The sequence below is a fragment of the Erpetoichthys calabaricus genome, chromosome 11, assembly GCF_900747795.2.
Source record: "Erpetoichthys calabaricus chromosome 11, fErpCal1.3, whole genome shotgun sequence".
NCBI lineage: Eukaryota > Metazoa > Chordata > Cladistia > Polypteriformes > Polypteridae > Erpetoichthys > Erpetoichthys calabaricus.
In genome coordinates this window covers 61987485-62015379 of record NC_041404.2, presented here as the reverse complement: position 1 = coordinate 62015379, position 27895 = coordinate 61987485, and the positions used below count along the sequence as shown (strand labels likewise).

General features: G+C 40.8%; 1 protein-coding gene across 1 annotated transcript in view; it reads right to left on the bottom strand.

Moving 5' to 3' along the window:
- pwwp2a (PWWP domain containing 2A) overlaps positions 1–27895 on the bottom strand; it is a 105289-nt gene that overhangs the window by 32894 nt on the left and 44500 nt on the right. The window lies entirely within an intron of this gene.

Here is a 27895-nt window from a genome sequence, read left to right as displayed (position 1 = left end):
TACGGAAATAAGAATGGAAGTTTTAAATTCAGCACAGCAGTAGTAGACAGCTCCTGTTAAATTGCTCTTAACCACAGAAAGCCTTGTGATAATTGTTGGGCAAGTCATTCAACTTCTTACGAAGATTACTTTGTACTACTAAACAGAAAACACTTTCAAGCACTGCTCTACAATATACGAGATATTTTACTTTTAATACAATATGGTAGAAGAGATGTATAAATCATTACACTATGGTGGCAATTTGCTAAGTGTATGAGCTTTTACATACTCAACATACAATTTAATTTAACATTACTCAGGAAATATTCACATAAAAGTAAATGGAAATAACTTTTGTCCCAAGTTCAATGGATAAATGGATTCAGACATATACACACACTGTCCCGAACAAAACACCAGAATCACTAAAAAGAAATATCTTCTGACTTGTTGTACCATAATTAAATTTCCTAACCCAACACTTAACTATTACAGAATTAACTCAACCTCAACAAACATTACAAGCACCTTGGTAGGATGATCTTCCTAGTCATCGGCAATCAAATGAAAGACACCTCTTCATAGAGTACATTATTTATTCTTGAATTGAAACTAACATATTGGAATTATACCCTCTAAATAGATCAGTAAGACTAGATAAGACTCTCCAATAGAACACCTGATTAGACCTAACCTTCGCACTTTGACAAACATTTACTGAACTTCTTTCTCATTCATTCATGATTTGCCTGTTTTGGAATTATTTCAAATAGAAGATGTGCTGTCAGAGAGTACTGTGACATACTGGGACTGTCACTATGTTGGCTCATTTGACTAATCTTAATATACAGCCCTCAAGTTTGCAGTAGAGATGCTCCCATCAGGTTTTTTTAAGACAATACTGATTTCATGTTACTTGATCAGCTGATTCCAATAATCAATTTTGATTTTTTCCCCTTTTATCCCTTTAAAACCTTTTTACACTAAATCTCCTACATAACCAGACTAATAAAATCCTTGTGTTCTATATTAACCTCCCTAGTGTTAAGACCGAAGTGTCACACAGGCTGTGTTAGTCCCAAGCATTACTCGGGCAGTGGTATAGGCACGTCTTCATAAAGATATAATGGCATCTGGTGAGAAACGTTTTTCAGCAGCCAAGGTGTTGCACACCCTTGTCAGTGATAGGAGCAGTTTAATAGTGAGGAGTCTCTCATCAGCAGTGATGACAAAGGAAATCTGTCTTCAGGCAGTGAAATTGAAATGGACAGTGAAACCGAAATAGATTCTGATGAATTTGAAAGTGTGACATTTGTGTTTGTGTTGACTCTACTTCAAACAAACTAGCACCACCTTGTTTTGATTTTGTGGGGCAGCCAGGAATTTTGACGTCCAAGATTCACTTAACTTACTTCAAGTTATTTTTTAATGTGCACATGATCAGAAGCATTGTTGAGATGAACCATTATGCTGAACAGTGTCGGGTAAATTATCGTTCACCTAAGACATTTTCCCATTCAAACATCATCATTATTATCATGATCATTATTATAATTACCATTATTATGAGGATTCATTTCATATTATTATACACAATTATTTCTATCATTATAGTTTTTACACTTCAGACATTGTACTTTTAGTGTTCTGCATGTTTTAGAGTAGAAAGATGAGACTTAAAAAAAACAATTTTTCAAGCCAAAAAATGCAATGCTTTTTACATGTTTTTTTTGTGAGAAAATTAAACACTTAAGAAGGTTAAAGTGTACTTTTACAATTAATATATAGACCACAGGTGTTAACTGCTTATTTTTTATTTACAAGAAGAAATTCTGTAGGCTTAATAATGTTCAGTGACCATAAAATACTAAAATAAATAAAATTTACTTAAAAAGCATACTTTAATTAAATACGTACTAAAATATTTATCCATAATACATGGCATACAAGAAAATGACAGCTTGTAATTATGAGAAGTATTTTAATGTTTTTGTAATGTACCTATCTGAAACAAGGCTTAATTAAAACTAGCTTTCACCATTTAAAAAAAAAATAAACAAAAACCTAGTGATCTTTTATGGTTCCATAAGACTTCCTAGCAGTTTTACTATATTTGTAAACTTGGAGAGGCATCAGCAAACTCTTAAGAATTACCCAGTGCAGAGGATGTGGATCCATCTGTGCTTGCTGCCCCACTGGCTTTCATCAGACAACACTGGCAATACCGTATCTTAGCCATATCACTGGCCTATGAGTCTTGTTAAACTTTGTCTTGAGAAAATACCTCCAGATAGACAGATGTCTTAGTGAAAATGTCAAGCGTTGCCCTCCGTTGCTGAGGTCTTTCACTTGCAAGTTGTTGAGCCTTGGCGATTGCTTCATTTCAATGTTCTCTCTTCATCTGTCTCATTGGCAGTACGTTATCGTTACACAGCAACATACACACATATATACACAGACACACACACACGCCTATACACATACACTAGCTGTACCTGGTGGCTGCACCCACATAGTAATGAAACAGGACCAACTTTACAAATCAATAGACGTTGGCACTGTATCTGATCGTGTTCAGTTCTGATGTGAGAGTGTCCCCTGTGTGGGAAGAAAAGCACATGGCCGTGATATCTCTGCCTTTTCAGCATCTACCCTCTAAAACACATGGAGCTCTGCTCTCTTTCTCTCAAAAATGTCAAATATTACTCCTTAACAATTTTTTAGATGATAATGTCTGTTGAACAAACCTATATCGATAGCTAAGCGGAGGTGAGGTGCGCTCCAACACGTGGCGAGATGTAGACCAACTCAAACAGAGGCTGGCGAGTGAATGAGGAAGGCCCCGCCCCCCTGTTCACGGCCCACAGCCACTCTATTGTAGGTTGTGCATAAATACATCGGTACTGCAAGTGAACTCTGGTTCTTAGCATGATGAGAGAAGCTACAAAATCAACCAGACCGTTCAAGCAAATTATAGAAAACAACAACATCTAAATCCGTTAAGCAATTCTCTCATGAAAAGCGGACAGACATACAGACAGAACGCGCTTGGACCACAACATTTTTAAAACTGTTTCTTAGCAAGCACCTATGGGCCAATGGTAACCTACATTCCACATTTCAAGTCCCAAGTCCTCATGGTTCAGGAGATTTCGTGATGAATGAGTCAGTGGTATTTGACTTATATATTGATATTGATATAGATATATAAATAGATATTTGTGGAGATCCCAGAGTAATTGTTCTCCCTCAAAAATTCACTAAAGAGGAGAGAAGTACATTTCTAAATGTACTATATTCCCTCCAAGCAAACACAGAAGTGCACTGGTTAATATTTCAATGGAAGCATTTGTTCATTTTTTAACTAATATATTTTAACATTTATGAGGAAAGGCAAAAGCAAACAACGGCTTCAGTCCTCTCTGCTTCCAACAGTCCTCTGCAATTGAGGATTAGCGGATGATAAATCGATGGACAAATTGGCCGAGTGCCCTAATGCAAAACCTTTCATTTCCTCCTTTCACCGACAGCTTTACTGCTGCAGGTGATTTCTAGAAAGCACCCAGAAGGAGGTTCGGTTGAGCTAGTATAAGGCTCATTATTTTGGTTTGGGACACTCTACTTATAGTTCAGAAGGTAAGCCAGAGGAGTATTTGTTCTTCCACTAAATATGAATAAGGAGAATCTGCTCCACAACTTTAACAGCCAAGTTTGGTTCATTGCACTGCTGTGACATGCAGTCAAGCTTCTTGGCAGCAGTATGCAGAACAAAAAAAAGTCAGTGCATTACAGTTGTAATGTGTGCTGATCTCTTTTGTTTGTACAGTGTACAGCACTTGCCCAAATGGGCAATATCATTTGTATATTTTACACAATAAATTGCAGTACTGAACACACGGTACAAGTTTTAAACCATTATTTTTTTTAATATAAAAAACACAGTTATCCAACACTCCGTGTGAAAAAAGTAATTGCCCTACAGTTTCAATATTTAGTTACAGCAGCGGTAATCACAGCTAAATGCTTACTTTAATTTAAGTCTTCCACATCATGGTTAAGGAATTTGAACCCACCCCTCTTTGCAGATCTGCTCCAACTCGCACACACTGGTAGGTTTGCTCACTTCAGCATCTCTAATGGGTTCAAGTCAGGACTTTGACTAATTTTGTTTCTCTGGGCCTTTCAGAGATAGGTTTGGTGTTGGTGTTTTGGATCATTTCCAGCTGCTTAACTTAAATTAGACTTACACTTAAGGTTATGGAAAGACAGGTAGACACTCTTATTCTTAAAAAGTACTCTAGTAAAGTGCAGAATTCATAGCTTCTTCAGTAATGGTAAGTCTTCAGGTCCCCATGTTTTATTACAGATCTGATGTTCTTACTGCCAAACGCCACATTGTGGGCCCTTGTAGCACCACAGAGTTGGATTTCTCTGTTTTTATTCTAAAAGGCTTGGGGTTTTACCCAGGTTTCGTTTTTGTTTTTTTTTGCACTGTTGTACCTCTTGGATAACAGAGGTTTCCACCTAGCTGGTCTCCCACGAATCCAGTTTTTCCTTAGTATGGAATCTGCAACACGGACCTCAAGTTGTTCTTCTAGGATCCTTTGTGACTTCTTGATCAGGTTGTACTCTTGGGGTCATTTTGTCAGGATAGCCTTTTCCAAATGTTCTCCATTTGAACATATTAGCTCTTACTGTGGTGCAGTGGAGTCCAGGGCCCTATAATCCTTCCATGTTTAAGTTTAAACAACTTTTTCCACATCTCATCTGAAATTTCCTTCGATGGAGGCTAGTGTTTTTGTAGAAGACTTGTGGTGATGACCTCACTGTCATGTTGTGGATCAATATATGGTGAGGTTTAGAATAAATTCAGTCAGCCAGTCAAATTATAGATTAACTTTAGTCAGCTGTTTGAGTGAGTAACAAAGGGGGTAATTACTCTTTCACATGAGTGATACAGGTGTTAAATATTAAGCAATAAGGTTATTAAGTAGCAATTTAGAAATGGTGCTCTAGGTTTACTCTGGTTCCCTTTATCTAGTACTAGCCATCCCCTGCGGCTCCACCCGCGTATTAGTGAAACAGGACAGTGAGGAGGGCCCTGCTCGGCTCCCTACTCCTGATGTTACGCTTCCCCCTCCCCTTGGCCCTCAGCCTGTGTCTCAGATTAGTGCGAATATATCGCTCCTGCAACTATGATTCTTAGTGCGATGAGAGAAGTCGCAAAGTCAACTGAATGTTCAAGCAAATTCTAGAAAAAAATTATCTAAATCCGTTAAGTAGTTCTTTCGTTCGCTAGCTAAGTGGAGGTAAGGTGCACCCTGAGGCTGGCATGTGAGTGAGGAGGGCCCCATCCCCCTCCCCTTGGCCCACTGCGTGTCCCTCGGATTCACACAAATAAAATCAGTACTACAAGTAAACGATGATACTTGGCGCAATGAGAGAAGTCGCAAAATCAACCAGAATGTTCAAGCAAATTCTAGAAAAAAAAAACTATCTAAATCTGTTCAGTAGTTCTCTCGTGAAATGCGGACAGACAGTGTGAAAGGCACTATAGATAGAGAGAGATATCAACATTTTGTCTAAAAATCTGAAGCCATTCATTGTGAAAAATATTCAAAAGCCGAGGATATCAGGAAGGGGAAAATATTTAATCACAGTTCTGAATATGAATATAAATCTCTTCTGGAATTTCCTCTGATCAAGGCCTAGTGATTGCCTTGAAACCTTCTGATGATAACTACACTCTCACGTCAAGAGTCAGTATATAGTGATGTTTAGATTAACAGGGTTGGCTGTGTACAATCAGTGGAGTAAAATTATCAATTCACTTTAGTAAGCCATTTTGAGGGAGTAACAGTCAGTCAGTCAGTCATTGTCCAACCCGCTTTATCTTAACAAAGAGACCAATTACCTATTCAAAAGGGTAACATGGGTAAATACGCTACGGGTCTAAAGTTTCATAACACGTCACTTTTTACAGTTTTTCCAAATATAATCAGTTGAAATGCAATGAATGGCCTTTTTTTAAAAAAATGGTGAAAAGGTAAACAGTAAACTGCCAAAGGTTTACATTTTAAGTTTATGTTAGCAAAAACTGAAACAAAAAGGATATTTCAGAACATTACAAATGGCTTTCTTCTTGGAACAACTAATGGGTTACAACCTAAAGGTGTTCTGTAGCAATTAAAGTAAATGAAGCCTTGCAAGTTGAAGCAAACAATTTGCACAGGTGTCCCAACTTCTGTTGATTACTTAAAATCCTTCCGACTGTCTTAAAGCAGAGTTGGAACAGACTGAGTTACTACAACCTCTGAAGTGCTACCTGGACAGTATTACACTGGCATAGAACAAACAATCAATGGCAAATAAAAAATAAGTCAAGAAATCACCAAGTGTACAACATTTTATTCAATGTAGTCATCTTTTGCTGATGTAACAGTCAAATGGTGGTAACACTTTTGATTCAGAATGCCAGTCACTTTGTCAAGTCATTAACTGCCTCAAGCGAATGAATCCCAGACCATCACACTTCTTACTCAGTGTTTGACAGTTGGTATCACACACTGAGGAACTAATCCTTTCTTCACCAATTCAATGTCGTACAAACACCCTGTGTGATGAACTAAGGATTTCAAATTTAGATTCACTGGTCCATAATACCAGCTTGGAAGAACATCTTAGTTTACTGCCTACCGTTTCACCATTTTAGGTCATTCACTGCATTTCAACTGGTTAAACTTAAAGAAAAACTGCGGTGTTCTAAAATGTCTAACTGGTAGTGTAGGCAATGGTTTTCATGTGTTGCACTCCATCTGGTGTCCCAGTTTTTAAAAAGCACTCACATAACACATGTAATATTATATATAAACAGTTGAGTGAATATAGAAGTTATTGGTGAATTGCAGGCTCAGAAAATAAACACTGCATGTTTATAAAGTGGGGGAGTGTCTTGCTCTTTCAGTAACAAAAGTGAGCTTTTATAATCATAAAAGGCTGTTGTTTTGTAAAGACAAGTTGACTTATTGTGATCTTTAGCCAGATGACTTAATGTTAGAATTCTGGTGCTTATGTAAAGTGCTTGTTCTCGTTAAAACTCATTTCCTACCGACGCAGATTTACGCATGATAGCCTTCCACAGGCAAACTCTTAAATGTTAGAAATAAAAGCATTTCCACCATAGCAGCACCCAAACAAGCACCTGAGGCAGCATCTACAATGTCAATGTCAATTTATTTATATAGCACATTTAAAACAACATAGAAATGCTGTGGTCAAAGTGCTTTACAATAAAAGAAGAAAAAACAATTAACATAAAAAACAAATAGAAATAAAATAAATGAACAAATAGAAGTAAGATTACATAATCACAATGAGGAAACCATCAGTATTACTGAAGGTCACGGAAAGCAAGTGAATAGAAATGAGTCTTTAATCTCGTTTTGAACTGTAGACGACTCCTTTATGTGACGAGGTAGAGTTCCACAGATGAGGTGCCACAGCTGTCCCCCTTAGTTTTACACTTGCTACGAGAGACAATGAGAGACAACTGACCAGAAGATCTAAGCACTCTAGATGGCTGGTGTAAAGCAAACACTACAGATAAATAGGCAGGAGCAAACCCATGTAAAGATTTAAAAACTAGCAACAAGATTTTAATATCAATTCGACAACTGACAGGCAGCCAGTGTAAAGAAGCTAATATTGGAGAAACAGAATCAGACTTTCTTGCCTCAACCAGAAAGCGAGCGGCAGCATTCTGGACCAACTGTAACCTGCATATCAGGGATTTGCTAATCCCAGAATACAGCGAGTTGCAGTAATCAAGGCAAGAAAAGATAAAAGCGTGAGTAGCTTTCTCAAGATCCCTAGAAGATAAAAAGGGCTTGATCTTACCTAATAGACAAAGCTAGAAAAAGCAACTCTTGACTACAGAATTAATTTGTTTCTCAAAAGAGAGGTTACTGTCAAAGATAACACCAAGATTGAGGACTTGAGGCTTACAAAACACAGAGAAAGAGCTGAGAAGTCCAAGACCAATTTGGGCTTTAGCTGATGGACCCACTATAAGCACCTCCGTTTTATTTTGATTCGGATCAAGAAAATTATTAGCCATCCAGGATCTTAGTTCAAAAAGACAGTTGTGCAGTTGATTCATTGCAGAGTTGCAGACAGGAATACAGTGATCCCTCGCTATATCGCGCTTCGCCTTTCGCGGCTTCACTCCATCGCGGATTTTATATGTAAGCATGTTTAAATATATATCGCGGATTTTTTGCTGGTTCGCGGATTTCTGCGGACAATGGGTCTTTTAATTTCTGGTACATGCTTCCTCAGTTGGTTTGCCCAGTTGATTTCATACAAGGGACGCTATTGGCAGATGGCTGAGAAGCTACCCAGCTTACTTTTCTCTCTGTCTTGCGCCGACTTTCTCTGATCCTGATGTAGGGGGATTGAGCAGGGGGGCTGTTCGCACACCTAGACGATACCGATGCTCGTCTAAAAATGCTGAAAGATTATCTTCACGTTGCTATCTTTTGTGCAGCTGCTTCCTGAAACGATATGCTGCACGCTGCTTCGCATACTTAAAAGCTCGAAGGGCACGTATTGATTTTTGACTGAAAAACAAACTCTGTCTTTCTCTCTCTCTCTTTCTCTGCTCCTGACGGAGGGGGTGTGAGCTGCCGCCTTCAACAGCTTTGTGCCGCGGTGCTTCGCATACTTAAAAGCCAAACAGCCCTATTGATTTGTTTGCTTTCCTCTCTGTTTCTGACAGTCTCTGCTCCTGATGCACACTCCTTTGAAGAGGAAGATATGTTTGCATTCTTTTAATTGTGAGACGGAACTGTCATCTCTGTCTTGTCATGGAGCACAGTTTAAACTTTTGAAAAAGAGACAAATGTTTGTTTGCAGTGTTTGAATAACGCTCCTGTCTCTCTACAACCTCCTGTGTTTCTGCGCAAATCTGTGACCCAAGCATGACAATATAAAAATAACCATATAAACATATGGTTTCTACTTCGCGGATTTTCTTATTTCGCGGGTGGCTCTGGAACGCAACCCCCGCGATGGAGGAGGGATTACTGTATAAACCTGTGTGTCATCAGCATAGCAGTGAAAAGAAATGTTACATTTCCTAAAAAAAGCTCCAATAGGGTGAAGGTATACAGAGAATAAAATAGGAACCAAAATGGATCCCTGAGGAACACCACATTTAAGAGGAGCAGTAGATGAAAAAGAGGAATTTAAAGTCACTGAAAAGTGTCTACCAGTTAGATATGACCTGAACCAGTTAACCGCAGCCCCTTTAAGCCCAACAAGATGTTCAAGCCGCAACAGCAATATCTCATGGTCAATAGTGTCAAAGGCAGCGAACAGGTCAAGGAGGACAAGGACCGCAGCGCCACCCGAGTCAGTAATAAGAGAGATGTCGTTGAACACTTTCATGAGTGCCGTCTCAACACTATGATAATGCCTAAAGCCAGATTGGTAGATCTCAAATACATTATTGGAGTTAAGGTGATCAACCAATTGATTATAAATAATTCTTTCTAATATTTTAGCCAGAAATGGCAATTGGGAAATCGGGTGAAAATTGGCTAAAACTCCAGGATCTAATTCTGCCTTTTTTAGACAGGGATGCACCGCAACATGTTTAAAAAATGAGGACACAACCCTCTCACTAATAGAATCACTGATAATGGCTAGGACCCAAAACATTGAAGGCTTCCACTAAGAAGAGTGGTGGTACAACATCAAGAGGACTGAGAGTTGGTTTAAGGGTGTCAATGGTACTTTTTAACTGTGAAAGTCAGACGAGATCAACATATTCCAAGACAATGCCATGATTAACAGTAGGAAGTTAATAGCCAGTTGGAACAGTGCCACAGCGGATTGTATCAATTTTACTGACAAAGAGTGAAAGAAACTGCTCACATGAAAGAACAGTACTATTTAATCCAGTCACAAAATGAGGGTGAATGGCCGCATTAATGGAATTAAATAATTAACGATTCTTAGAATGACAGGATACTAAATCAAAGAAATCCTGTTTAGCTTTCTTAACTGCAACCTGGAAGTTGAATAGAGAAGTCCTAAAAATCTGTTTAGAAACGAATCAGTCCATCTTTTTCCCAACACCGTTCCACAGTTCGACAGGCGCGGCGTAGCGGTCGCGTAGTTTCATTTAGCCAGTGAGCAGGTCTTCCCTTATTACAGCATATCTTGAGTGGAGCAATTGAGTCAAAAACCGTTTTACAAGAAGAATTAAATTCTAAAACAGAATTATCGATACCATCATATTGAACATGTACATCAAGGCTAGAGAATATGGTTTTAAAATCAGATATAACAGAAGAATTTAAAAAGCGAGAACAGCGTGGAACACAACTAGTCGTAGGAACATCAACAGTAATATTCAAATCCATCATTATAGAAAAGTGATCAGTAAAAGAAACATCACATAAATTAATATTAGTAACTGAAATATCAAATGTAAGAACAAGATCAAGGGTGTGACCGAGAGACTTGGGGTATTAATATGCTGGATAAAATCAAATGAGTCCAATAGTGATAAAAAGTCATTAACCAAAGGTTTCGATTGACAACAAACGTGAATGTTAAAATCACCAACAATAAATACTTTGTCATGGGATAGGGTGAGATCAGCCAGGAGATCAGAGAATTCAGAAATGAAGATACCATTAATTACAGAAGGTCTATAAACCACAGCAAACAACAAAGAAGGGGAGCTGCACACTTCGAAAAGTTGCAGGTCGAAGCTACTAAACGGACCCCTTGTAAGGCTCCGACACAAGAACATACTTTTAAAAACAGTGGCAATGCCCCTAACACGACAAGTCAGCCGAGGAGAGTTTAAATATGAATAACCTGATGGTACCAAGTCAGTAAAACATTTACAATCCAGGTCTAAGTGATGAAAAAGAATTCCAGTTTATTTGAGATAATAAAGTCTTGCAGAATAAAAGTTTTATTAGACACTGATCTCATGTTCAAGAGAGCAGCCTTGATCGAAGTAGAAGAGCTCGCTGCGGGACAAACACGGGTGAGCGTGTGAAGATTAGCATCGTTTACTCCCAGAGAGCACACTGAGGAAGAGTGATGCCACCTTGAGATGCAGAAATTACATCCGGTATCCAGCGCCCATGGACCAGGGATGGAGTCCTGTGCAGGAGAAGATGGGTCATAAACGACTCACAGGCATCGGGAATCCAAGCTCTAGGACTTGAGTCGGTGTTGGTTAACAGCAATACCGGCTCTTCTTCCACGGTGGTGGCAGGTGCATTTGCGTCTCCAAGAGGCATTCAGCTCACTGATACAAGTGAACACCGGCGTCCAGGGGAAGAAGTCAGGAGATGAATAAAACAAAGGTGGAGGTTCACATAATATGCCATCAGGAAATGAAAATTGAGAGGAAAGCAAGCAAGAAAATATGTTAAGTAAAGAATCATGATCATAGGACAGTGGCCGTTGAGATAAACTAATACATAAAAATGAAGTTAAAACATAGATTGGCGAGACGAGCAGATGGCGCCATCTTAGCGTTGTGATCCGAGTGGCTGGACAAGCTTTCTGAATGCTAGAAAATGTAGAAGCAGACGTAAAAACCCACATTTCCTTGTCAGATTAAGGTATCCTCTGAAGTTGTAAACTATTGTGAAAGTTGAAGGCAGAGTCCTAGTGAGCTCAATGAGGCAGGTGGTGAAACTCGAGGATGCAATCGCTAAGCCCCTCCCCTAAGCATGGATGTTCCACATTGTTTTGTCCAACTTCCACTCCTGTATTCCAAATAGAGAAACAACTGCACTCTAGTTGCAGATTCCGTGAGAATGGGAAAGGTTTCTGAATGACGGCACTCTTGTCAGTCTCATCACATATTAGGACTCTGAATTCAAAAATGAGGTAACTGATCTGGTCAAAGAGTGTAGCCTAAATGATTTGGAACTAAAATCTCAAGAAAACAAAACACACATGGACATAGAAGCGGGCCAAAAAGGTGATCACTCTAACTTTTTTACATCAACGGCCAGAATGAACACACAGTTCCAATTTCAAGTTCTTTTGAAAAACTTGCTATATGGTTGTGAGACATGGATGCTATCCAGTGACCCGAGATGAAGACTGGATTCCATGTTGGTCTATACGGATGGTCCTTGGGTGCCGCTGGTCTGACTTTGCGTTGCTCATGGTGTCCCAAATGAGGCACATGACTTGCACTGTGAGGGACGGTCAGTTACGACACTACAGCCATATGCCACGATTCCCCGAGGGTGATCCAGTTTGTAAGATCCTCATTGCTGAGGACCCGAGTGGCTGGACCAGGCCAAGGGGTCACCCACGTAACACCTGGCTGCGGCAGATAGCTGGAAGGTGGGACTGGACCGCTTGTCTGCCTGGGGAGTTGCCAACTGGGATCCCGAGATGTTCTGTTGTGTGGTGGGTGCAGCAACGCACTGTACAACACAACTATTATGGTCATGTAAGTAAGCTGATCAGAAGCTGTACACTATTGAGACAGTTAAAAGCACAGAGTGTCACAAGAAGCAGTGACCACATTCGGTAGGTCAAAGGAGAGGAAGCACTGTGTGGTAGTCATCTAAGACTTCCTAAACTTTTTTTCCCCATTCATTTCCTATGGTAGTGCTAAATGAACCACTACGGATGTAATAGATTTTACCACATCCTTTTTTGGGGTACTCTTCTGTGTTTTGCTCTGTTTGAACAACATCTGCAGCAGTAGACAGATGGAAGGCTTTGTGTGGTTCTTAAGCAGAAAAATGCAGCAATCACCATTCAATTCTCATCAATTACTGGTGAATTTGGGAATAATTCTTTAGCCAATTAGATGACAGTATTTTTGACATTTGAGCATATGATTGTGTGTAGTGTTCACTTTTTGAAGAGTTTAGTTTTACCATATAGAGTTTAAAACTCATACACACAGATACTCCGTTGTGTAATGCTACCTGGTTTGCACAACAGAAAACAGTTTCTTTGTATTGTCTTGGGTTGTCTTATAGCATCTTACTGTAAACCTATTTATTATTTCATGTCTCCCAAGCAACAGGTGATTCAGAAGTGCTGAAAGTCTAATATTGTAGATTTTAAGTTCATAATGATGTGATGAACAAAGTTAGTTAACAGTGCATCCAGAAAGTATTCCCAGCACATCATCACTTGTTCCACATTTTGTTATGTTACAGCCTTATTCCAAAATGGATTAAATTCATTTTTTCCTCAGAATTCTACACACAACACCCCATAATGACAACGTGAAAAAAGTTTACTTGAGGTTTTTGCAAATTTATTAAAAATAAAAAAACTGAGAAATCCCATGTCCATAAGTATTCCCAGCCTTTGCTCAATACTTTGTCGATGCCCCTTTGGCAGCAATTCCAGCCTCAAGTCTTGTTGAATATGATGCCACAAGCTTGGCACACCTATCCTTGGCCAGTTTCGCCCATTCCTCTTTGCAGCACCTCTCAAGCTCCATCAGGTTGGATGGGAAGCGTCGGTGCACAGCCATTTTAAGATCTCTCCAGAGATGTTCAATCGGATTCAAGTCTGGGCCACTCAAGGACATTCACAGAGTTGTCCTGAAGCCACTGCTTTGATATCTTGGCTGTGTGCTTAGGGTCGTTGTCCTGCTGAAAGATGAACCGTCACCCCAGTCTGAGGTCAAGAGCGCTCTGGAGCAGGTTTTCATCCAGGATGTCTCTGTACATTGCTGCAGTCATCTTTCCCTTTATCCTGACTAGTCTCCCAGTTCCTGCCGCTGAAAAACATCCCCACAGCATGATGCTGCCACCACCATGCTTCATTGTAGGGATGGTATTGGCCTGGTGATGAGCGGTGCCTGGTTTCCTCCAAACGTGACGCCTGGCATTCACACCAAAGAGTTCAATCTTTGTCTCATCAGACCAGAGAATTTTCTCTCTCATGGTCTGAGAGTTCTTCAGGTGCCTTTTGTCAAACTCCAGGTGGGCTGCCATGTGCCTTTTACTAAGGAGTGGCTTCCGTCTGGCCACTCTACCATACAGGCCTGATTGGTGGATTGCTGCAGAGATGGTTGTCCTTCTGGAAGGTTCTCCTCTCTCCACAGAGGACCTCTGACAGAGTGACCATCAGGTTTCTTGGTCACCTCCCTGACTCAGGCCCTTCTCCCCTGATTGCTCAGTTTAGATGGCCGGCCAGCTCTAGGAAGAGTCCTGGTGGTTTCGAACTTCTTCCACTTATGGATGATGGAGGCCACTGTGCTCATTGGGACCTTCAAAGCAGCAGAAATTTTTCTGTAACCTTCCCCAGATTTGTGCCTCGAGACAATCCTGTCTCGGAGGTCTACAGACAATTCCTTTGACTTCATGCTTGGTTTGTGCTCTGACATGAACTGTCAACTGTGGGACCTTCTATAGACAGGTGTGTGCCTTTCCAAATCATGTCCAGTCAACTGAATTTACCACAGGTGGACTCCAATGAAGCTGCAGAAACACCTCAAGGATGATCAGGGGAAGCAGGATGCACCTGAGCTCAATTTGGAGCTTTATGGCAAAGGCTGTGAATACATATGTACATGGGGTTTCTCAGTTTTTTTATTTTTAATAAATTTGCAAAAATCTCAAGTAAACTTTTTTCACGTTGTCATTATGGGGTGTTGTGTGTAGAATTCTGAGGAAAAAAATGAATTTAATCCATTTTGGAATAAGGCTGTAACATAACAAAATGTGGAAAAAGTGATGCGCTGTGAATACTTTACAGATGCACTGTATCTGGGCTACAAAGAATTCAGACAACTTGTGGAAAGGAAGTCACTGACAGACTTTTCAATAAACATCACGGCCTGAACCACATGCTCAGATTTGTAGACCGCAATTATAGCTGCGGCCAAAAATATTGGCACCTTTGCACTTTTTTCAAATAACATATTATTAGCTCTTCCAGAAAATTCTTAACATTGAAAATACCTTGGTAGTCACATATGCATTTATTTTGCTTGCAATGGAACAATACAAAAAGAATGGAAGAAATGACTAAATCTTACTCCACATATAATTCCATATATGGGCGGGGCTACGTTTTTGGCACCTTTTAGAAGTTTAGAAATAGTCCTTTAATTTGTAAGCAAACTTACTTGTGATTAGTTGCAGGTGTCTGCAATATAAGACGGTCACATTCAACCATTTTGAATCAAGTTGTTTCCAATTGAGCTGTTTTTGAGTTTGCATGTACCACACTGAATATGGTGGTGTGGTGGGGGGTTAGGGGACAACAGCAAGAACAATTGCTTGAAGAGGTGAGTCAAAAAATTCTAACACAATATGGACAATCTCAGGAAACCTGAATGTTTGAGTCCACAATACACAATCTTGCAAAGAAATGTAAGGACCATGGCAATGAATCTAATCTCTGTGAGTGAAGACTCGAGAGCAAAACTGATCAAAGACTGAAGAGGAGGACAGTTTGAATTGTGCTAAAGGCTGAAAAGACCTCAATAAGAAGCAAGGCACAACAGTTTCAAAAGACAACATTCGTTTCTCTGTGGAGGGAGAACTCACTGTTGTTCTTCTTTCAGCTGCTCCCGTTAGGGGTTGCCACAGTGGATCATCTTCTTCCATATCTTCTGTCCTCTGCATCATGTTCTGTTACACCCATCACCTGCATGTCCTCTCTCACCACATCCATAAACCTCATCTTAGGCCTTTCTCTTCTCCTCTTCCCTGGCAGCTCTATCCTTAGCATCCTTCTCCCAATATACCCAGCATCTCTCCTCTGCACATGTCCAAACCAAAGGGAGATTTAAGGGAGAACTCACTGTTGATAGTCAAAAAGCTATCTGGCTGTAGTTCACCAAAACGCACCTCAGCAAGCCAAAATCATCCTAGGAGAATGTCCGGTGGGCAGATCAGACCAAACTGGAGCTTTCTGGTTAAGCACAACACATCTTTGTTTCAGGAAAACAAAATTTAGCATTTAAAGAAGAGAACACCAAGCGGGCTTCTTTGATTGATCATCACAGGTGAGTTTACTTACAAGTTAAAGGAGAAAACACCTGCTTGAAATCCAAACATTACTCAAAACTTCAAACAGTGGTAATGCTAAGCATTGTTACCCCCCACCAGTCCATTTTTGGATATCAGGTTAACTCTTTTACGGCTAATTTTTTTTTTTGTTTCTTTTCTCCCAGGGCTGAATATTTTACCAAAAACTAACATTTTTTAAAAAAGAACACAAAGCAATTGTTTAACACATCAAATCAACAAAAAATATTTCCTTTTGACAAATGTTACTGTCTTGCATGTTGTATGAGCCTGCATACTCTATGATTTCACATATATATCACATACATTTTACACAGCAAAGTCTGATCTCGCTCAAAGCAGCCAATTTCAGTCATTGCCACATTGCACTCCTTACAATACGTGTTGCTTTGGTGCCTATTTTTCAATTGTCTGTTGCTGCATTTTCTCACATATATTGTTAGTGTGAACTGTAGAGAGACAAGTCACCCATTTGCCATCGTGCCATGCCACTGCCACCAAGTTTTCTGCCTGCATGAAAACCGTATTGTCACCTCTTTTCATCTTCTGAAACTTTATGAACTTTATGTATGGCATTATAGCCTGGCTCACCCCATTGGATTTGCTTCTGTTTATTACAGAAGTGAATAAAACTTTGCAGCAACACGTACCTAAGCCACCAGGGGACAAAACACGTTTGGACCAATGCTCCCTGAAGTTATATCACCAGTTCTGTCCCATCTCTATTTGTAATGCCACAGCGCGCTTCATCTCGTCTTTCGTTGTGGGTTTCCACTTTGAAAAACGAGAATGCGATGCAAACGCAGCCCGCGATTCAAAAAAAATCTCTGCCTACCTGTTTGTCTCGTCTGACAATAGCTGAAAAGCAGCATCAGGAGAGAGCAGCCTGAAGTACAGCAGCTGGTGATCTGTCGTGTCCAACAGCAAGCCATGCCGTCTTGTAAACTCCGGTAGCCAGATCGGCTCTCAATGGATCAATGTCTGTGTATTTACCCCATGCGAACCTTGCCGTACATGCATCGGCTGTGCGAAGGCACTCAACTGGCAGCAGATCCGCTGGCGCGGCATCGGCTGGTGTCTGATCAGCTGATGCCTGCTTCTCACTCTCTTGCTCGATCACTGCCAATAAAGTCCGATTCTGAAAAATCAAGAGTCCGACTCCGCGATAATGCGCAAAACATCGTCTGCCGAGTGTTTTCTTTTCTGCACTAGCTTTGCTGCCTTTTCACATGTTGGTGCCATCTTGCCATTGTTTACATTTCACAACTCACGCACACGCAATGTTTATTTGCCGAGTCAACAAGTCTAGCATTCCTCCAAGCACAGAGGGAATGCCTGTGACGTGACAGTGAGATTTGTCGCCATTAACAGCTGATTGTCGCCCCCTATCCCTGGATGTCGACTTTTGTCGACAGTCGCCTTCAACCCCTCCTGTCGACAAAAGTCGACATCCGCCCTAAAAGAGTTAAAATAAGATTTAGTCATTTTTGCTTGTTGTTCCGCTGCAAACAAAAGAATGCATATGAGAATACTGAAACATCTTTCAGTACAATAACTTTGTGGAAGAACTGGTGCATTACTTGAAGAAAAAGTGGAAAGCTGCCATTGTTTTTGGCTACGACAATACACTGCCATGGCTCACAATACATGTGCAGGCTGATCAGCAGCTGTATTCTATAATACAGTTCTGCATTGCAAGGTTCATCTGGTTAAAATGAAGACCACTTGCCTGATAAAACTATTGCACATGTGGCAGACTTTTCTGAAGGTAAGCTACACTGCCTATGTGCCAGTTACAACCGTGTCTCCCCTCTGGTTGTTTACCCCCCATTACCTGCTTCTGTCACACCACTAGTGAGCGAATTGTGAGAGGGGATTATGGAGAACAGTAGTAGCCACAACCCCAAGTGCAGACAAACAAAATCTTGTCTTTTCATGTGGCCACACAAAGTCATATTATGAAACTAATGTGGATTTCTATTTCTTTAAACCAGCACGGCCCTGCCTTCAATTTCTTCTACTTCACAAAAGTCTTTACAACCAATGAACTGGAGGGTCTGACAAAACCTAAAATGAAATTTCACACAAGCAGAGTTCTTTAAGAGAGAATTGAAGGCAAAGCAGAAAAGAAAAAGGCCTGATTTATGGGCCCCTAACTTCAACCCTTTATAAATACCAGGGCCTAGAAAGAGTGTCAGCTTTTTACAAAGCAGAAAAAGAGGTAAGAGAGTAAAAAGTGCATGTAAAGGGCAAGGATTGCATAATTCTGTGTAAACTTGCTAAATCTTTCACTTCCTCTTCTCTTTTTTTGTCTTTTTTTAAATTACCAAGAACTTTCTATGAAAAAGCTCTAAACACAACACACATATAGGGTTACAATACGAACATTAAATTAAAAAAAATTCAAAATGCACATACAAAATATTTGCCCTTCCTATCTCTATTGCTGTTCTACTGCAATTGACCCACAGTGCTTGAGCCAGTAACTCTCATGCCATGCGTGGACCTTGAATTTATCAGGGCATTAGTCAGAATGTAATACTCCACTCCATCAACACCTTTTATTTTCTTGACTCTAAAATGACATCTTTGCCCCCTCTGCTTTGACACGATTTTATCTTGGGTCAGTCTCAAGGTTACATGTTCCTGAAGTTGGGGGACTACAGCTGCATTACTTGAGTTGTGTCTCTTGTTGTGATTCTGGACTTAAAAATATAAAGCAATGGGCCTTTTAATCTTTCCATTTTATGAACTTGAGAATCAAACATGCATACAGGTAGCATTCACAGTTTACAGTTCAGCATTTTTAAATTTTCTAATCACTTCAAAGAATTAGTTAATTTTTTTGTTTTAACAGAGTCATATTCAAAAATATGTTATTAGAAAATGTAATTGCAAAAATTAGTACATTAAAATACAGTATCTCACAAAAGTGAGTACACCCCTCACATTTTTGTAAATATTTTATTATATCATTTCATGGGACAACACTGAAGATATGACACTTTGATCCAATGTAAAGTAGTCCGTGTACAGCTTGTATAACAGTGTAGATTTGCTGTCCCTCTCCGGTGTCATGTGACTTGTTAGTGTTACAAGGTCTCAGGTGTGTTAAATTTGGTGTTATCGCTCTCACACTCTCTCATACTGGTCACTGGAAGTTCAACATGGCACCTCATGGCAAAGAATTCCCTGAGAATCTGAAAAAAAAGAATTGTTGCTCTACATAAAGATGGCCTCGGCTATTAGAAGATTGCCAACACCCTGAAACTGAGCTGCAGCACGGTGGCCAAGACCATACAGCGGTTTAACAGGTCAGGTTCCAGTCCGAACAGGCCTCGCCATGGTCGACCAAAGAAGTTGAGTGCACGTGCTCAGAGTCATATCCAGAGGCTGTCTTTTCAAAATAGATGTATGAGTGCTGCCAGCATTGCTGCAGACGTTGAAGGGTTGGGGGGTCAGCCTGGCAGTGCTTAGACCATACGCCCACTGCACACTGCTTCAAATTGGTCTGCATGGCTGTCGTCCCAGAAGGAAGCCTCTTCTAAAGATGATGCACAGTTTGCTGAAGACAAGCAGACTAAGGATATGGATTACTGGAACCATGTCCTGTGGTCTGATGAGACCAAGATAAACTTATTTGGCTCAGATGGTGTCAAGCGTGTGTGGTGACAACCAGGTGAGGAGTACAAAGACAAGTGTGTCTTGCCTACAGTCAAGCATGGTGGTGGGAGTGTCATGGTTTGGGGCTGCAGGAGTGCTGCCGACACTGGGGAGCTGCAGTTCATTGTAGCTGTGACATACTGAAGCAGAATATGATCTCCTCCCTCCAGAAACTGGGCCACAGGGCAGTATTCCAACATGATAACGACCCCAAACACACCTCCTAAGACAACCACTGCCTTGCTAAAGAAACTGAGGGTACAAGGTGCTGGACTGGCTAAGCATGTCTCCAGACCTAAACCCTATTGAGCATCTATGGGAAAGATGGAGGAGCGCAGGGTCTCTAACATCCACCAGCTCCGTGATGTCGTCATGGAGGAGTGGAAGAGGATTCCAGTGGCAACCTGTGAAGCTTGTGTGAACTCCATGCCCTAGAGAGTTAAGGCAGTGCTGGAAAATAATGGTGGCCACACAAAACATTAACACTTTGGGCACAAATTTGAACTTTTTTCACTTAGGGGTGTACTCACTTTTGTTGCCAGCGGTTTAGACATTAATGACTGTGTGTTGAGTTATTTTGAGGGGACAGCAAATTGACATTGTGATACAAGCTGTACACGGACTACTTTACATTGTGTCAGTGTGTCATATCTTCAGTGATGTCCCATGAAAAGACAGAATAAAATATTTACAAAAATGTGAGGGGTGTGCTCACTTTTGTGAGATACTATATAGGTTTTATTTAACAAGATCATTTAGTCAAACACTGATCCCAAACAGGCTGGTGGTTGCTCAACAGCTTTCACAGACAGCAGAGTCCAACTCAAGTGATGAAAAAATTGGCGTTGATGTTCTATTATTTGGTGGTTTTGAAAGGTCTACGGCTAATGAGAGTTCAGAGTCTTTACACAACATTTTTGAAAGATGTACCGAGAATTGTTGGCTGCATCCAACTATGATGGACAGCAGATCACTTTAGCACTTTACTGTTAAAATTATATTGTCAGTGAAATATTGAACCATTATGATTTACAGATAATTCAGCCGTGAGGATTGTTTTTAGTGTAACGGAAATACTGAGGATCCATTTATCACCGTATGTATAAAGTGTCACCGAGCCACAGTTACGGAGATTGTTTCCTCTTTCATACATCCTCTTTAACTCTTTTAGGGCGGATGTCGACTTTTGTCGACAGGAGGGGTTGAAGGCGGATGTCGACTTCAGGGATAAAGGGCGGCAATCAGCTGTTAATGGCGACAAATCTCACTGTCACGTCACAGGCATTCCCTCTGTGCTTGGAGGAATGCTAGACTCGTTGACTCGGCAAATAAACATTGCGTGTGCGTGAGTTGCGAAATGTAAACAGGCAAGATGGCACCGACATGTGAAAAGGCAGCGAAGCAAGTGCAGAAAAGAAAACACTTGGCAGACGTTGTTTTGCGCATTACCGCGGAGTCGGACTCTTGATTTTTCAGAATCGGACTTTATTGGCAGTGATCAGGAGATCGAGCAAGAGAGTTAGAAGCAGGCATCAGCTGATCAGACAGCAGCCGATGCCGCGCGAGCGGATCTGCTGCCAGTTGAGTGCCTTTGTGCAGCCGATGCATCTACGGCAAGGTTCGCATGGGATAAATACACATACATTGATCCGTTGAGAGCCGATATGGCTACCGGAGTTTACAAGACGGCATGGCTTGCTTTTGGACACGACAGATCACCAGTTGCTGTACTTCAGGTTGCTCTCTCCTGATGCTGCTTTTCAGCTATTGTCAGACGAGACAAACAGGTAGGCAGAGATTTTTTTTGAATCGCGGGCTGCATTTGCATCGCATTCTCGTTATTCAAAGTGGAAACCCACAACGAAAGACGAGATGAAGCGCGCTGTGGCATTACAAATAGAGATGGGACAGAACTGGTGATATAACTTCAGGGAGCATTGGTCCAAACGTGTTTTGTCCCCTGGTGGCTTAGGTACGTGCTGCTGCAAAGTTTTATTCACTTCTGTAATAAACAGAAGCAAATCCCATGGGGTGAGCCAGGCTATAATGCCATACATAAAGTTCATAAAGTTTCAGAAGATGAAAAGAGGTGACAATACGGTTTTCATGCAGGCAGAAAACTTGGTGGCAGTGGCATGGCACGATGGCAAATGGGTGACTTGTCTCTCTACAGTACACACTAACAATATATGTTAGAAAATGCAGCAATAGACAATTGAAAAATAGGCATCAAAACAACACATAGAGAATTCAGGCTCATACAACATGCAAGACAGTAACATTTGTCAAAAGTATATATTTTTTGTTGATTTGATATGTTAAACAATTGCTTTGTGTTCTTTTTTAAAAAATGTTAGTTTTTGGAAAAATATTCAGCCCTGGGAGAAAAGAAACAAAAAAAAAATTAGCCCTAAAAGAGTTAATAAAATCCCTGTGTGCGTCCATGTGTCTGTGTGTGTGTGTCTTCTGGTGAAGTGCGCATGCGCGGGGCACTCTTTAATAAAGGACATCATTGCTGGGGAGAGTGCTGATTGGGTACTCGCGGCCGCGCGCATAAAATCCGTTGCTGAAGAGACGCCACACATACAATAATCAGCTGCACGCCAGCACAGATTAAAATACTTGCTGGGGAACTGCACAGTACTTGCTGGAGAGACGCAACAGCCACGATTATCAGCTGCACGCCACACATTACATCAGTTCCTGGGGAGACTCTGCTGATTGCCCACTGATGTGACAGAAAATTAAACGCATATTACGGACAAGGCAGAAGTACAGGGAAGGGCGGAATGAGTGGCAGAGTCACCGGCCTCTAGCAGATGCTTCAAAGGCCGCCTGACACGTCACACAAGACAGAGGGTGGGACCTATAAAATATCGCACAGCCGATCCAATCGGATTTCGGTAAATGAGGTAATACCTAAAACACAAGGCAGAAAAAAATCCAATTGGGTAGTGACACGCGGAGACCAGCTTCTCCAAAGAGGTGGCATTAGTGTTTGTTGTTGTGCAAGTGTTCACTCTGAGGATGTCAGATTTGCGATTAAGAAGCTTGGCTTCTTAAAGTGTCAGTCGTTGAAGGGGTTTTCCTAAATATACGAATTTTCATGATATTACAATAGGATGACTTTTAAAACTACAGTGCATCCGGAAAGTATTCACAGCGCATCACTTTGTCCACATTTTGTTATGTTACAGCCTTATTCCAAAATGGATTAAATTCATTTTTTTCCTCAGAATTCTATACACAACACCCCATAATGACAACGTGAAAAAGTTTACTTGAGGTTTTTGCAAATTTATTAAAAATAAAAAAACTGAGAAATCCCATGTCCATAAGTATTCCCAGCCTTTGCTCAATACTTTGTCGATGCCCCTTTGGCAGCAATTACAGCCTCAAGTCTTGTTGAATATGATGCCACAAGCTTGGCACACCTATCCTTGGCCAGTTTCGCCCATTCCTCTTTGCAGCACCTCTCAAGCTCCACATCAGGTTGGATGGGAAGCGTCGGTGCACAGCCATTTTAAGATCTCTCCAGAGATGTTCAATCGGATTCAAGTCTGAGCTCTGGCTGGGCCACTCAAGGACATTCACAGAGTTGTCCTGAAGCCACTGCTTTGATATCTTGGCTGTGTGCTTAGGGTCGTTGTCCTGCTGAAAGATGAACCGTCGCCCCAGTCTGAGGTCAAGAGCGCTCTGGAGCAGGTTTTCATCCAGGATGTCTCTGTACATTGCTGCAGTCATCTTTCCCTTTATCCTCACTAGTCTCCCAGTTCCCCACAGCATGATGCTGCCACCATCATGCTTCACTGTAGGGATGGTATTGGCCTGGTGATGAGCGGTGCCTGGTTTCCTCCAAACGTGACGCCTGGCATTCACACCAAAGAGTTCAATCTTTGTCTCATCAGACCAGAGAATTTTCTTTCTCATGGTCTGAGAGTCCTTCAGGTGCCTTTTGGCAAACTCCAGGTGGGCTGCCATGTGCCTTTTACTAAGGAGTGGCTTCCGTCTGGCCACTCTACCATACAGGCCTGATTGGTGGATTGCTGCAGAGATGGTTGTCCTTCTGGAAGGTTCTCTCTCCATAGAGAGACAAACAGAGTGATCACTGGGTTCTTGGTCACCTCCCTGACTAAGGCCCTTCTCCCCTGATCGCTCACTTTAGATGGCTGGCCAGTTCTAGGAAGAGTCCTGGTGGTTTCGAACTTCTTCCACTTACGGATGATGGAGGCCACTGTGCTCATTGGGACCTTCAAAGCAGGAGAAATTTTTCTGTAACCTTCCCCAGATTTGTGCCTCGAGACAATCCTGTCTCGGAGGTCTACAGACAATTCCTTTGACTTCATGCTTGGTTTGTGCTCTGACATGAACTGTCAACTGTGGGACCTTATATAGACAGGTGTGTGCCTTTCCAAATCATGTCCAGTCAACTGAATTTACCACAGGTGGACTCCAATGAAGCTGCAGAAACATCTCAAGGATGATCAGGGGAAACAGGAGGCATCCGAGCTCAATTTTGAGCTTCATGGCAAAGGCTGTGAATACTTATGGACATGTGCTTTCTCAGTTTTTTAATTTTAATAAATTTGCAAAAACCTCAAGTAAACTTTTTTCACTTTGTCATTATGGGGTGTTGTGTGTAGAATTCTGAGGAAAAAATTAATTGAATCCATTTTGGAATAAGGCTGTAACATAACAAAATGTGGAACAAGTGATGAAGCGCTGGGAATACTTTCCGGATGCACTGTAGATTTATTTTCGCGCACATAAAATCCGTTGCTGGGGAGACGCCCCACATACAATAATCAGCTGCACACCAGCACAGATTCAAATACTTGCTGGGGAAGTGCACAGTACTTGCTGGAGAGATGCCACAGCAAGCTAAAATAAAGAGGCAGGATAGGAGATCTTCAAACAGACACAACACATCAATCAATAGCCACAGAGGAGAGGATAAATGTAATATTAATTACACTTACTATATTGTCATATACGTTTCTATTTTATTTTTATTATTATTTTACTTTAGGCTTCTTGGAAAAATATTTTTGACAAAAAAAAATTAAGACAAGAAACAGAATGAGGTCAAGGTCCCTTGCCATTTAATATAGACTGTTCCTATTAATGTTTATGCACTACTGTTCTAGCGCCCGTTATTGTAACGGGCTTAATGTCTTGTTTCTACGGAAGTTGCTTGTATTTTGTACTTTCAAGGGTATGGACATCATGTCACTTACTCGTTTCAAACTCTAGGATCACAAATTTGCTGCTGTGACTGAGTTTTACGCAAGATTCTGTGCAATTGTAGGACAAGTGGCTTATCAAGCAGGGGTGGCAGTCAGTAGCAGCTTTTGAATAAGCAAATATACAAAATACACAATTTGAAGTGTCATCTTTCAAGGTAAACTAATTCATAACTGAAGGCACACAATGTTTCTCAATTTTAAGGCAGAAGAGTTTAAGAGTTCGACAATAATGGGAGGTTTTGAAATGTTAACTTTGTACAGCACGTTATATTCAAAACGTCAACAAAAACAAAAGAAGTGTGCAAAATAAAAAATAAAAAAATATTCCAGTTTTTTCACAGATAGAAACAGACAAGAGAGAATGGGAAAGCAATAGTAGGTGCTTTTCCCATTACATCCGAACATACCTAAAAATGGAGGACTAATAGTGCCTTCAGCACCTTGCTGCTTTGTTAATAGTTTCTCTATTCTTTTCATGATATTGTTTGTTGCTAATCTGTCTTTTTGGGACAAGTACACTGAGTAAAATACTTAAAAAGGAAATGAATGCTGCACTCGTCGACTGGTGCTTGCCAATGTATGTTGGTTACATATATAAAAGAGATGTGAAAAACCCCTGTCTAGTTGGTGGTCCTAGATCAGTCATTCCTTGAGCATGGGAAAGGCACTATATAAATAAAATGTATAATAATAATAACTCCCACCTTACATGGAATTAGATTTTCATGTATGAGCTTCAGAGACCCAAAAACTGTTCGTATGAATTGGCATTTGCTGGCAAAATTCATCATTTAATTCTGGAATCTCATGGGTTGTTTGTTTAAAAGGGGCTATAAGACACAGCAAAGAGATCAAGCAGGGCTAGACAGTTATCACACTGCTTTTAATAATGATATTGCTTTGAAATTCTAGCCTGAAACCTGAACCACACATCTGCTTTAACTTAACAGGACAGTTCTTAAAGTAGCCAACTCTACATCATTTAGAAATCTGCCTTAAAGAAATCAACACGCCGGTGTAAGGAAATGCAGAAGTACTGTGGTACCAAGTCATTGTGCCTGGCGCAATGCCAGGATGGGGTCATTTTAGAACAAAATGTCAACTGAAAAACAAAAGTGCAGCTCATTCTGATCATAAAGAATAATAAATCAATTCAACAAATCATCTCAATATTTCAGTCTCGAGAAGGAAATTGTGTTGGCTTTAAGGATAGCATGCTGGAGAAGTGTGTGTGTTAAAAATTAATATTTGTTCTAAAATACATGGAGCCACTATCCAAACTTATTGGGATACTCTCCACAATAAGTGGAAAATATAGGATTAAAAACTTATTTCCAGGGGGTACTGCCCACCTGACCCAGAAGTTCTTCTTGATGACCATTTTGTTGCAGTGGAAGTGCTCCCAGGTTCAGGTTAAAAAGGAGCTGTGCCACCTTCCCCAGGTGAGTCAGAGTCCGGAGTGGAGGAGGGCAAAGCTCACCTGGCAAGTGTTGAGGAATAAGAAACCGAGAAAAAAGCCTTGTGTTTATTGTGGAGAATTCTGTATAAAAGCATGCAACATCTTAGAATATGGCAGCTGCTTAGCTCAGACTTTCAAAGCACTGCAGAGAGTGGGGAAGGCAGCACGGAATATTAGTGGCACACACAGTTGTCATCTTTGGCAAGTATTTTGCAGTGCATGAGGAAGTCCGCCTTCACTTGCAATGGTGCGTGTTTAACCATTGTGGCATAAAACAGCAGAAGTAAGGCATCTCATTTGCAAGAGTGGCTTTCAGGATGCTACAGAATGGTTGAAAAATCTGTTACTTCTACAGCTTTAGAGCAGAACATGAGGCAAGAAATATCTGTCCCAAAATGCTCTCTGAATGGGGTATGTTTAAGAAGCAGAAGGTCACTTGCGTTAGTAATAGCGACACAAGTTATGGGTTGATCTTGGAAGTGATGTGCAAAAAAAAGATTTATAAAATGCTTCAAAATAAAGTAACAGTATGTCTTGAGTAATACAACACTAACATTACTGCAAGGATAAAGCAAACAACTATGTGTGTGTGTGTGTGTGTGTGTGTGTCATCCGTTCAGTCGTTTCCGACCTTCGGCGATTCTATAAGCTAGCTCTCTCCAAGCTTTTCGATCTTGCACAGCTTCTTTGAGCTGTGTTATACTCATGCCCGTGTCTGCTTTGATGGTGTTAAGCCGAGTCCGCTGGCGGCCAGGTCTTCTTTTGCCGCTTACCATCCCTAGCATGACCGATTTTTCTAGTGAATTTGATCGCATTATATGGCTGAAATAGGTCAGTTTGAGTCTAGTGATTTTCCCTTCTAACGAGATATCCAGCTTTATGCGCTCTAGCACTTCTTTGTTCGTTACTCTCGCTATCCATGGAATGCGGAGTAGCTTTCTCCAGCACCAAAGTTCAAAATCGTCGATCTTCCTTCTGTCAGCTTTTTTCAAGGTCCAACTTTCACATCCATACATGGTTATTGGAAAAACAATTGCACGGACTAGCCTGCATTTAGTGGTGAGGCTGATATCTCTGCTTTTCCAAATTTTTTCCATGTTCAACATTGTACTTCGGCCGAGCGCTATCCTTCTTTTTACCTCTGAGCAAAGTTCTCCGCCCCGGTCGATGTTTGAGCCTAGGAAAGTAAATTCTTGAACACTTTATTTCCTCATCGCCGATTTTTATTTTGATGTGGTTGACTCGGTCGTCATTATTTTCGTCTTTTTTAAGTTCAATTGCAAACCCATTTTTTCGCTTTCGTGCTTGATTTTCATTATCAAATCCTCAAGTCCCTTTTTCGTTTCAGCAACTATACAACAACTATATCACTTACATTTGAATGGCAGTTTTTTTTTTTTAATAAAACATTTAACTTCTATTCAAATAGTGACATTTTCATCTGACAGCCCTAATTTAAACCAAAGACATTCTCTGTGTCTCACATACAC